This window comes from Coregonus clupeaformis, chromosome 36, assembly GCF_020615455.1.
Source record: "Coregonus clupeaformis isolate EN_2021a chromosome 36, ASM2061545v1, whole genome shotgun sequence".
Classification (NCBI taxonomy): domain Eukaryota; kingdom Metazoa; phylum Chordata; class Actinopteri; order Salmoniformes; family Salmonidae; genus Coregonus; species Coregonus clupeaformis.
In genome coordinates this window covers 5380450-5393095 of record NC_059227.1, presented here as the reverse complement: position 1 = coordinate 5393095, position 12646 = coordinate 5380450, and the positions used below count along the sequence as shown (strand labels likewise).

The following is a 12646-nucleotide window of genomic DNA, read 5'->3' as shown; positions in this document are numbered from 1 at the left end:
TTATTAATATTATTATTATTATTATTATTAACAACAAATCAATTCAAAAAGTACATGGGGGAACACAAGTATATATAAAGAATAGACAAAGGACAATTGGTCTAGGGGCGGGGCTAGGGGGTACAATATCACATTACACAGGACCTTAAGGGGCATACACATATTTATAATTCTAACGGCTTGTTTGTTGGTTGAGTATTTCATTGTCTTAAAATATAGTTCAATTTCTTTTTGTAAGGTAAGAAAATGTGGTGTTTTGTTTGTAAATTTACATTTGTGAATATGAAATTTGGCCAAAAGAATAATGAAATAAATTACATAAAATTGTTTTAATTTATTTATATCGTAGGTAAAGAATCCAAGCAGTACATCTCTCCATCATAGTGTAAAATCTTCATAAATGTGTTCAATTATAAATCTACTGTATTCATTACATGAATACAATGCCCCAAAAAGATGCAACACCGTTTCTGGGTGGTCATTACAAAAGGTACAATGGTCTTTCTTAAACGTCTTCATATAGCGGTTGGCAGGATAATATTTATGAATATTTTTAAAAGAGACTTCCTTAATTTTTTTTTATAAGTAGATATGTGTGTGGCAACATCCAAACTTTTCCCCAACAGATATTATCAATAAAACCATTCCGATAAGGCATGACATAAGGTAGAGATACAACATCCTGCTGAAACAAGGCTCCTATATCTCTATTGTTGTTGAATGGACAAAAAAAATAAAAAAAAAATATTTCTTACTGATGAGTCAACAGGGTTACTCGTAGGTATGTTCTGAGGGTCAGTTCTTGACACGTTCCTGAATAATAAAGCAACGCCTGAGGGAATGGCATCTAAAACAATTGCAAAATCTTTAGGTGTTAGGGGGGTTCTTGTAAAGTGATAAGAATTCCTTATAATTAAGTAAAATACCCTCTGCATTTACAAGTTGGCTCACCCATAGGTTATTATTTCGGAATGGATATTCTAAAAACAAAGAAGTATTTTTATACAATATGTCTCGATTATTCCACATATAATATCTGTGTGGGAAAAAATTATGCTTATAAATGAAGGACCATGAGAAGAAAACCTGCCGATGAAAAGCAGAGAGTTTCGCTGGAACTTTGTCAATACTATAATTGTAAACCAACATGAAGTTAAGGCCACCAAAAGTAGAGAAGACATGATGAGGAATAAAGTTCCACGTAGAAGTGGGTCTTCTTAGGAATTGTTTTATCCGTTTGTCACGACTTCCTCCGAAACTGCTTCCTCTTCTTGTTCGAGCAGGCTTCGGCCTTTCGGCATTCGTCGTCACTTGCCTTCTAGTCACTGCCGCTCCTCATCTCATAATTCCATTTGTTTTGTGTTGTTTATTACACACACCTGGTTTCAATTCCCCTCATCAGTACCTGTATAAGTGTTCCCTCTGCCCCCTTGTCTTTGTGTGTGATTGTTTATTGTGGAGGTTATATGAGCTCGGTGGAGCTCCTTGTGCTTTGTATCGACATGTAGACGGAATAAACCTTTATTCTGTGATTTACCCTCCTGCGCCTGACTCTGTCAAAATCACACGCCACACCGTTTTCCTAATGTAATGGGTACGGTTTCTCCACAGAAAGTTGAAAAGCATCTGGTCTATCTCTTTGCTTTTTTTATGAAGATAGTGTTGGCATTGTTAGCCTGGAGATACCCTGAGCCTTGGTTATTATGACTCTTCCTTTTAAAGATAAGTCCCTCTGTGGCCATTGCTTTAGCTTCTTCTGGGTTTTTTTTTAGTAAGTGGGTTAAAATGTTGTAAGCCTCTAGACTTCTGGGCCCAGATTCACAAAACCTTCTTAAGAAAAAATGACTTCTTAACTGCTATTTTTTTCTTAACTAAAGGCTTATGGAGAAAGTTAAGCAAAGTTGCTGTTCCTCAAAAAGGTTATTGGAAATGTTCTTGGAAATGTTCTTTCTCCTTAAGCAAAAAGTTAAGAAGAAATGTGATTCTTGAAAATAATGTTATTGGATTTGTTCTTACTTCCAAGATAGATAAACCCTTGTCTTAAACTCAGGGCAGTGAGAGAATAAGCTCATGAAAGCAATTGAACATGTTTAATTCACTCACAAACTTGATCTGAAAGTTTCAGTACTGATTATTTTAAACCCAAGAACATGTTTTAGAACAGTAATCTCAGTCTGAAATATGCTAACATGATTACAATTGCTAGCTAGATAGCTAGCTAAATTGGTTGCCTAGCAACACATCTTAAGAATATTATTAAGAAGATATTTGAGAAGTCCGTAAGAAAATCATAAAATCGAAAGATATTGTTGTGGAATTACACTTACTATCTTCTGAACTTTTCTTTTTTCTTAAAAAGCTTCTTACGTTTTTGCGTATCTGGTCCCTGATCCTTAGTAATGGTTATGCCTAAATATGTAAATTCTTCTTTCACTGGAATACCATAATATGAGGGTGTCACACAATCTTTGACAGCCATTAGTTCACACTTATTCATGTTAAGACATAGACCAGATGCTTTGGAAAAGGATTCTATTACATTGATCGATATGGGAATCTGACTAGCGTCTTTCAGAAAAAGTGTAGTATCGTCTTGTATCTTAAATGTCCCTTGCCCAAGTGAGGGAGAGTGATGATCGGAGAGGCAACGTCCTTGGTGGAAATCTTGAAGTTGAGTTTAAACACAACCAAGCTAAAGCTATTAATGTACCTAGCAAGCTAACGTAGCTAGCTACAGTTACCCATAGCTGACTAGCTAGTTTTAGAGTTTGGTCATTTATTCCAATACATTTCAGAATTCCAACAAATATGTTTATGAAGCTAGCTACATTTTATAGGCTCCTCACTACGAGACTAAGCCAATTTGCCAACGCTAAAATCAATGTAATATATATATATATATATACACTACCAGTCAAAAGTTTTAGAACACCTACTCATTCAATGGTTTTTCTTTATTTTTACTAATTTCTACATTGTAGAATAATAGTGAAGACATCAAAACAACACATATGGAATCATGTAGTAACCAAAAAAGTGTTAAACAAATCAAAATATATTTTACATTTGAGATTCTTCAAATAGCCACCCTTTGCCTTGATGACAGCTTTGCACACTCTTGGCATTCTCTCAACCAGCTTCACCTGGAATGCTTTTCCAACAGTCTTGAAGGAGTTCCCACATATACTGAGCAGTTGTTGGCTGCTTTTCCTTCTCTCTGCGGTCCGACTCATCCCAAACCATCTCAATTGGGTTGAGGTTGGGGGATTGTGGAGGCCAGGTAATCTGATGCAGCACTCCATCACTCTCCTTCTTGGTCAAATAGCCCTTACACAGCCTGGAGGCGTGTTGGGTCATTGTCCTGTTGAAAAACAGATGATAGTCCCACTAAGCCCAAACCAGATGGGATGGCGTATCGCTGGAGAATGCTGTGGTAGTCATGCTGGTTAAGTGTGATTTGAATTCTAAATAAATCAAAGACAGTGTTACCAGCAAAGTACCCCCACACCATAACACCTCCTCCTCCATGCTTTACGGTGGGAAATACACATGCAGAGATCATCCGTTCACCCACACCGCGTCTCACAAAGACATGGGGGCCCTTCAGGGGACGAAGCACGCACCCCTGAAGGGCCCCCGTGTTGAGGGTCAGCGTGGCGGAAATGTTGTTGCCTACCCTCACTACTTAGGGGCGGCCCGTCAGGAAGTCCAGGATCCAGTTGCAGAGGGAGGTGTTCAGCCGCAGGGCAGTTTAGTGATGAGCTTGGAGGGCACTATGGTGTTGAACACTGAGCTGTAGTCAATGAACACCATTCTCTCATAGGTGTTCCTCTTGTCTGGGTGAGAAAGGGCAGTGTGGAGTGCAATAGAGATTGAGTCATCTGTGGATCAGTTGGGGAGGTATGCAAATTGGAGTGCGTCCAGGGTGTCTGGGAGATGGTGTTGATGTGAGCCATCATCAAAGCATTTAATGGCTACATGTGTGAGTGCTACGGGGTGATAGTCATTTAAACAGGTTACCTTGGCGTTCTTGGGCACAGGGACTATGGTCAGACACTTGCCAGCTGGTCAGCGCATGCTCTGAGTATGCCTCCTGGTAATCCATCTGGCCCTGTGGCCATGTGAATGTTAACCTGTTTAAAGGTCTTACTCACATCGGCTATGGAGAGCGTGATCACACAGTCGTCTGGAACAACTGGTGCTCTCATGCATGGTTCAGTGTTGCTTGCATTGACGCAAGCATAGAAAACATTTAGCTCATCTGGTAGGCTTGCGTCACTGGGCAGTTCGCAGCTGGATTTCCCTTTGTAATCTGTGATAGTTTGCAAGCCCTGCCACATCCGACGAGCGTCAGAGCAGGTGTAATAGGATTCAATCTTAGTCCTGTATTGACGCTTTGCCTGTTTGATGGTTCGTCGGACTGCGTAGCGGGATTTCTTATAAGCGTCCGGATTAGTGTCCCACTCCTTGAAAGCGGCAGCTCTAGCCTTTAGCTCAGTGCAGATGTTGCCTGTAATCTATGGCTTCTGGTTGGGATATGTACGTACGGTCACTGTGGGTACGCCGTCGTCAATGCACTTATTAATGAAGCCGGTGACAATGCCATTGGATGAATCCCGGAATATATATATATATATTTATTTATTTATTTTTTTGTCATTTAGCAGACGCTCTTATCCAGAGCGACTTACAGGAGCAATTAGGGTTAAGTGCCTTGCTCAAGGGCACGTCGACAGATTTTTTCACCTAGTCGGCTCGGGGATTAGAACCAGCGACCTTTCGGTTACTGGCACAACGCTCTTAACCACTAAGCTACCTGCCGCCCAAATTCCAGTCTGTGCTAGCGAAACAGTCCGTAGTTTAGCATCAGCTTCATCAGAACACTTCTGTATTCAGGGACGGACTTAGTGATTTAGAGGCCCCAGGCAGAGGCCAGTCTGAGCCCCCCTCCTTTATAGTAAAGGCAGTGCCTTCAGAAAGTATACATACCCCTTGACCTATTCCACATTTTTGTTGTGTTACCACTTTAATTCACCCATCTACACACAGTACCCCATAATGATAGGGTGAAAACATGTTTTGAGAAATGTGTGCAAATGTATTGAAAATGAAATACAGAAATATCTAATTTACATAAGTGTTCACACCCTTCAGTCAATACTTTGTAGAATAACCTTTGGCGGAGATTAGAGCTTTGAGTCGTCTTGTGTATGTCTGTATTAGCTTTGCACATCTGGATTTGGGGATTTTCTCCCATTCTCTCTAGCTGATTTTCTCAAGTAGTCAATTTTCTTCTTCATGATTGGCTGAATCCTCCTGATGACCTGGTTGGACATGACTCAAACAGAGTCACCAAGAGGGATCAGCCAATGAAGTTGGAAGTCCCACCCAGTTGGCTACATTAAAGTGGTGGAAGCCCTCAACGGCGCTGCCCATGGATGTGGGGAAAAAGATGGCGGAAGTGGATGATGAAGTGGATTGTGAATCTAATGGTGGTAGAATCAAGGAGAATTTGAATATTGTCCAAAAGAATGGAAAACGGAGCACAGTAGAGTACAGTGATGAGAATGTCCCTTCGTATCTTGTAGGAGGACGGTTTGTTAATGAGGAGCAGCTGATTGAAATACCAATCTTGAGGAATCCAGTGAAGAGTCTATCAGTTATTTTGTTTTTTTTATATGGAGTCTCTCCCTACTCAAGTGCAGTTAGGGTATATTAACTACAGTGTCAGAGCATTTATCCCAAGACCAATGCAGTGTGATAACTGTAAAGCTGTTGGTCATGTTTCAAGTGTTTGCAGAAGGGAGAAGCAGAGATGTCCAAGTTGTGGAAAATATCATATTATGTGTTATAAAAGTGATGAAAATGTGACATGTTGTAATTGTGGTGGGAACCATGAAGCCATGTCTTCTGAATGCCCCACAAGGGTGAAAGTGAATGAGGTGGCCAAAGTCAGGGCTGTCCAGAGCATTTCATATGCAGCAGCTGTTAAAAGGGTTGAGGGTTTGAATGGTGCACTTGAAGAGTCCATGGTGGTGGATAGGCCTTTACTGCAGGTTGCAGGGGTTGCCTTTCACCAGCAGGATCCTGACATTTTAAAGGTTAAGAAGGTGAACTTTGTGGCCTTTATAGCTATGGTGATAAATGGCACTGCCAAGGTGGAGAGAAGGTCCAGGAAGATATAAATCATTGTGGAGCGGTTCCTGGGGCTGAAACATTTCTCGGCTAAGGAGTTACATGGAATATTGTCACAAGCCGTACCACCCTCTCAGGCACTAGAGCCTGAGAAGGGTGATATGGACAATAGAAAGGAAGAAGTGGGAGTTTTATTTTGTTTTGTCAATGTACCATTTTTATTTGGGTGGATTAAGTTAGTTTCCCTATCACATATGGATTTTCTTTATTTACCATGTTTTGGTTTCAACCCGTCCAGTCGGTGGCGGCAAAACACCTTTGGGGTTGTAGTCCGCCATAAAACCCACAGAAGACGAAGAAGAAGAAAATGGCGCTGCCATGCTAAAACGGCCTTTTGGCCACTAGAGGCCTCTATCATTCTCTATGGTCCATACGTATATCCAGTCATTGGCCTGACCACAGTCTCCGCTACTGGTTCCCATAGAAACCGTGCGAAAGCGAGGCGGCTGCTGTGGAGCTCGTTACAGTGTTTCCGCTTACCTCGCACTGAGAAGAACGAAACGGGCTAGCTTTTGGGACAATACCATACGAAAGAAGCCAATTCGCACTTAACAATTGGAGGATAGTCTGTCTATTTGAATTATTTGTGTCCATGTCCCGACAGTAAAAACGAAGAGGAGGGCTTGAAGGTAGTGAGCCTTTTCGTTGGTAAGTGTCTTCTGTTTTTCTCAAGCTACCGGTAAGCCTTAGCATACGGAATCTCTCTGGCTTGTGCTGCTGTCCTCTCTGTCAGTATACTGCTTCTGATGTTGGCCTCCTGCTTGGCTTAGGCCCATTTTCTATGTTCTGTACCTGTGAAAAACAGAAACAAATGTATCTAGTCAATACTTTTGTCAACATCTGTCTGTTAACTAAGTTACTACTAACCTTCTGTAGCTCACTTGGTAGAGCATGGCGCTTGCAACGCAAGGGTTGTGGGTTCGTTTCCCACGGGGGGCCGGTATGAAAAATGTATGCACTCACTAATTGGAAGTCGCTCTGGATAAGAGCGTCTGCTAAATGACTAAAATGTAAAAAAATAAAATAAATGTGAGCTCAACAATGTCCTAGGGACTAGGTTGGCTAACAAACGTTAGAGCTAGCTACTAGTTAGCGGGTTTGAATTGTGAAGGATGGCTTTTTGTGTTGATCTGTAATTTTCAAGGCAATCTGACCCTTCAGACTAACCTTCAAAAGATCTTCAGTGTTTGTAAACCAACAATGGCGTGTCAGTCAGTGGGTCTTCTGCCACAACAGAGATACAAAAGAGATAGATAGATAGATAGATAGGACGGCCAAGGGCCATTGCAATGAGGAAGGAAACCCGTTGGTTGTGGATGATTAGCCAGGGGGAAGTTACAATGCCTAGTAAAATAGATACCATAATACCTATCTACCTGTAGGACCATAAAAAGTTACTGAGAAGCAGTTGGTAAAAGACATAAAACAATGTGATTATACAAGTTGCCCATTCCTTTAGATGGGTGGTACTACAACCGACTGGGACTCTTTTGTTACAATAACCTTTGTCTAATAAACGTGATCATCAGCTTTGTACAAAATATAATGTATTAGCTAGTTATCCAGTTACCGCAGTAACCTACATTGTGGTAACGTTAGGGTTGTAATATTGGCTCTCAGTAATATTTTACATGTTGACAGGTCCTGACATGCCAGCAAATCACTAGCAATGCATTTCAACCTACATTGTGTAATTGTTGTCATCTTCTAGGTCGGCTTCATTTCATCATAGCGCTTTAGTGATACATTGTTGCAATATATCCGAATGTTCAACTGATTACAATGTATCAAGATGTATGCGTGCGTAAAATGGTGTGTACAGTCGGTCGGGCAGGCGCACTGCACTCTGTTTAAATAGCTGGCGGTACAGTTGCACGTGTCAGCGCGTGTGACTCGTGCGGATTCAGCATCAGCTGTACTAGTATGAGGGCATTTTCTATTTACCTTTAGCCAAGTCTGCTAGGCGCAGTTCATTGATTATTATATGTATATATATTTTAGTTTAAAGGGTAGGTTTAAATATTGTGGTTATATCATAGACCAGTTAAAGTAATTGCTCATTAAAAAGCAGTTAAGACAACAAAGTAGGCAAGTAGAATTTGATAAGCAACAAAAACGTTTTGAAGTCTCAGAAAAAGTAAATCTCTCTCTCTCTGGTACAGCAGGCCACATAGAGCAAGGATGGGCAAAGTGAGGCTTATTTGATTGAATAGACGTTGTTTCGAATAAGCCTCACATAGCAAATTAGCAATAAAACATTTCGTTGACCAAATTCGACACTCGCTCATTGACCTCATACAAAAATGTCCGTGGACAGATTTTGGGTGGAGTAAAACCTCTATAAAATATTCCTCACTTTGTGGGCTTATTTTCGTGGACATATATTTGGTGGTTGCCTCTTCCTCTCTGCTGCTACTCTTTCTGTCCCTCTCTCTTTCTCTCACTCCACATGCTGTCTCTCTCACCATACCAAGGCCCTCCTCTCTCTCGTTTCGCTCTCTTCCCCCTCTCCTCAGGCAGAGTCTCTCTCTCTGCCGCTCTCTCTCTCTGCCTCTCTCTCTCTCTCTCTCTGCCTCTTTCTCTTTCTCTCTCTCTCTCTCTCTCTCTCTCTCTCTCTCTCTCTCTCTCTCTCTCTCTCTCTCTCTCTCTCTCTCTTTGCCTCACTCTGGGTTCTCTCCTCTCAGCCCCAGCCTGGCTCTAGGCAGCTCCATCAGAGTAGAGGGCTGAACTCAAGGCATTAGTCAGGCCTATCAGATGGCAATCTCTTCACGGCTGTTCCCTGGCACACTGAGTGCTCTGTTCCCAGACACATGCCTTCCCTCCCCTCCTCCTTCTCTCCCCCCTCCTCCTTTCTCTCCTCAGACACATACCTCTCTCTCTCTCTCTCTCCTGGTCCTTCTCTCTCTCTCTCTCCTGCTCCTCCTCTCTCTCTCTCTCTCTCTCTCTCCCTCTCTCTCTCGCTCTCTCTACATTTACATTTACCTCTCTCTCTCTCTCCTGCTCCTTCTCTCTTTCTCCTGCTCCTCTCTCTCTCTCTCTCTCTCTCTCTCTCTCTCTCTCTCTCTCTCTCTCTCCTGCTCCTCCTCTCTCTCTCTCTCTCTCTCTCTCTCTCTCTCTCTCTCTCTCTCTCTCTCTCTCTCTCTCCCCCCTGCTCCTTCTCTCTCTCTCCCCTGCTCTTTTATCCCCCTGCTGCTTCGTGCCTTCTCTCTCCCCACTTTTCTGCCTTCTCCATCTCTCCCCTTCTCTCTTTGAGCTCTAGAAGCCATGGGCAGCAGGGAAACCACAGCACGTTGGAGTGGAGGAGTCCCTGCATTTTCCCTTCCCCAAGGCTCCCTCCTTCCCCAAGGCTCCCTCCTTCCCCAAGGCTCCCTCCTTCCCCAAGGCTCCCTCCTTCGCCAAGGATCCCTCCTTCGCCAAGGATCCCTCCTTCGCCAAGGATCCCTCCTTCCCCAAGGCTCCCTCCTTCCCCAAGGCTCCCTCCTTCCCCCTATCCCTCTTTCCTCTATTTCTCTCACTCCTTCAGAAGTTGAGATCCTTAGGCGTGTTGTGCCAATGTGCCTCACATGACTGACTGGTGAACAAGATAAGGATACCTCATGACCAGGAGGACTATTTTGATGTTGTTGTTGACAAACAACATAAGGCCCACTTTTGTCTGAGGGAGGAGTTAGGGAGAACAGAGCGTTAAGAATGTTCCTCTTTTCAAAAAGCCCTTTGACATTAGACACAATTTTCCACCCGTGTTTTACTGAGCTTGTAATCTGATTTACAGCAGCAATCAGATGACCGTGGCGTAGTACTGACTTACAGCAGCATTCAGATGACAGTAGAGTAGCACTGACTTACAGCAGCATTCAGATGACAGTAGAGTAGCACTGACTTACAGCAGCATTCAGATGACAGTAGAGTAGTACTGACTTACAGCAGCATTCAGATGACAGTAGAGTAGCACTGACTTACAGCAGCATTCAGATGACAGTAGAGTAGCACTGACTTACAGCAGCATTCAGATGACAGTAGAGTAGCACTGACTTACAGCAGCATTCAGATGACAGTAGAGTAGCACTGACTTACAGCAGCATTCAGATGACAGTAGAGTAGCACTGACTTACAGCAGCATTCAGATGACAGTAGAGTAGCACTGACTTACAGCAGCATTCAGATGACAGTAGAGTAGCACTGACTTACAGCAGCATTCAGATGACAGTAGAGTAGCACTGACTTACAGCAGCATTCAGATGACAGTGGAGTAGTACTGACTTACAGCAGCATTCAGATGACAGTAGAGTAGCACTGACTTACAGCAGCATTCAGATGACAGTAGAGTAGTACTGACTTACAGCAGCATTCAGATGACAGTAGAGTAGCACTGACTTACAGCAGCATTCAGATGACAGTAGAGTAGCACTGACTTACAGCAGCATTCAGATGACAGTGGAGTAGTACTGACTTACAGCAGCATTCAGATGACAGTAGAGTAGCACTGACTTACAGCAGCATTCAGATGACAGTAGAGTAGCACTGACTTACAGCAGCATTCAGATGACAGTAGAGTAGCACTGACTTACAGCAGCATTCAGATGACAGTAGAGTAGCACTGACTTACAGCAGCATTCAGATGACAGTAGAGTAGCACTGACTTACAGCAGCATTCAGATGACAGTAGAGTAGCACTGACTTACAGCAGCATTCAGATGACAGTAGAGTAGCACTGACTTACGGCAGCAATCAGATGACCGTAGAGTAGCACTGACTTACAGCAGCATTCAGATGACAGTAGAGTAGCACTGACTTACAGCAGCATTCAGATGACAGTAGAGTAGCACTGACTTACAGCAGCATTCAGATGACCGTAGAGTAGCACTGACTTACAGCAGCATTCAGATGACAGTAGAGTAGCACTGACTTACAGCAGCATTCAGATGACAGTAGAGTAGCACTGACTTACAGCAGCATTCAGATGACAGTAGAGTAGCACTGACTTACAGCAGCATTCAGATGACAGTAGAGTAGCACTGACTTACAGCAGCATTCAGATGACCGTAGAGTAGCACTGACTTACAGCAGCATTCAGATGACAGTAGAGTAGCACTGACTTACAGCAGCATTCAGATGACCGTAGAGTAGCACTGACTTACAGCAGCATTCAGATGACAGTAGAGTAGCACTGACTTACAGCAGCATTCAGATGACAGTAGAGTAGCACTGACTTACAGCAGCATTCAGATGACAGTAGAGTAGCACTGACTTACAGCAGCATTCAGATGACAGTAGAGTAGCACTGACTTACAGCAGCATTCAGATGACAGTAGAGTAGCACTGACTTACAGCAGCATTCAGATGACAGTAGAGTAGCACTGGGAGCTTTTCCCTCTTAACCAGACAGAAGGGTTGCGTCCCAAATGGCACCCTATTCCCTACATAGCGCACTACTTTTGACCAGAGCCCTATGGGTCATGGTCAAAAGTAGTGCACGAGACTATATAGGGAATAGGGTGCCATTTGGGACAGGGCCAAGATGTGAGAAGTTACAAGTAGGCCATCAGATTTCAGACTGAGAACACTGTGCTGACCTCACCATGCGCTGACCAGGGAGAATGTTTATTTCTTGTAAGGATTCAATTCAATATTCAGGGTTGTAATTTCTGCACCCGGAACCAAATCTCGCCTGCTTGCGGACCAGATACTCTATTTCGTCTGTCACGAGATTACGTGGGTTGTAAATTAACTAACTAATCTACGACACAACATCTAGAATAACATCAGTTGTGGGCACCAATTCAGACAACTAGGCTAAATGAATTATTTTGGTAATCTGTGTAGATGACATCGGTTTTGTTGTTTTGTACCAATTTATTTCCAGTAACATATCCGTTTCAGGGACAGTTGTATTGTAAGCCTGGGGGCCAGAGTGTTTGTTTAAGGAAGTGTGCTGTTGATAGGCCGGTTTGTTCAAACTTTGAAGGTGTTCCTCGCAGTATAAAACCAGGAAACATTCATTTATATTGTCATTGTGTTATGTTACGTAAGAAGACGTTGACGACAGAGGCCAAAACAATGCTTTCGTGAAGGGCCAACTGAGAGCAGAGCTCAGCGGAAAGGTTGGGCGATAGGAGCAGAGCAATATTAGGTTATGTGTTAGTACAACTATGTGATGTGTTATTACAACTTTGTGTTATTACAACTATGTGATGTGTTATTACAAATGTGTGATGTGTTATTACAAATGTGTTATGTGTTATTACGACAACTCTGTCTTATTACCCAGTTATTATCAATAACGTGATTCAGCGTTAATGTCAGACAATCCAATCTGAAGTAGCAGGTCATGTGGCGATGCCATTCTCCTTAAGGGACTGGATCACGCAGCACGCGTGCGCCCTTGGAACCTTGGTTACTTTACTCTGCGGAGGACAACACAGGAAGACTGTGGAGGACGCAGATACGAGGT

At 42.9% G+C, this 12646-nt stretch overlaps 1 protein-coding gene across 1 annotated transcript in view; it reads left to right on the top strand.

Annotated features, from left to right (window-relative positions):
* Positions 1–6381: 6381 nt before the first annotated feature.
* The window catches only part of LOC121552856 (sushi domain-containing protein 6-like), a 46350-nt gene continuing 40085 nt past the window's right edge, over positions 6382–12646 (top strand). Inside the window, exon 1 of the mRNA XM_045211235.1 lies at positions 6382–6843. The gene's annotated coding sequence lies outside the window, so the exon portion shown is untranslated. The remainder of the gene's footprint in view (positions 6844–12646) is intronic.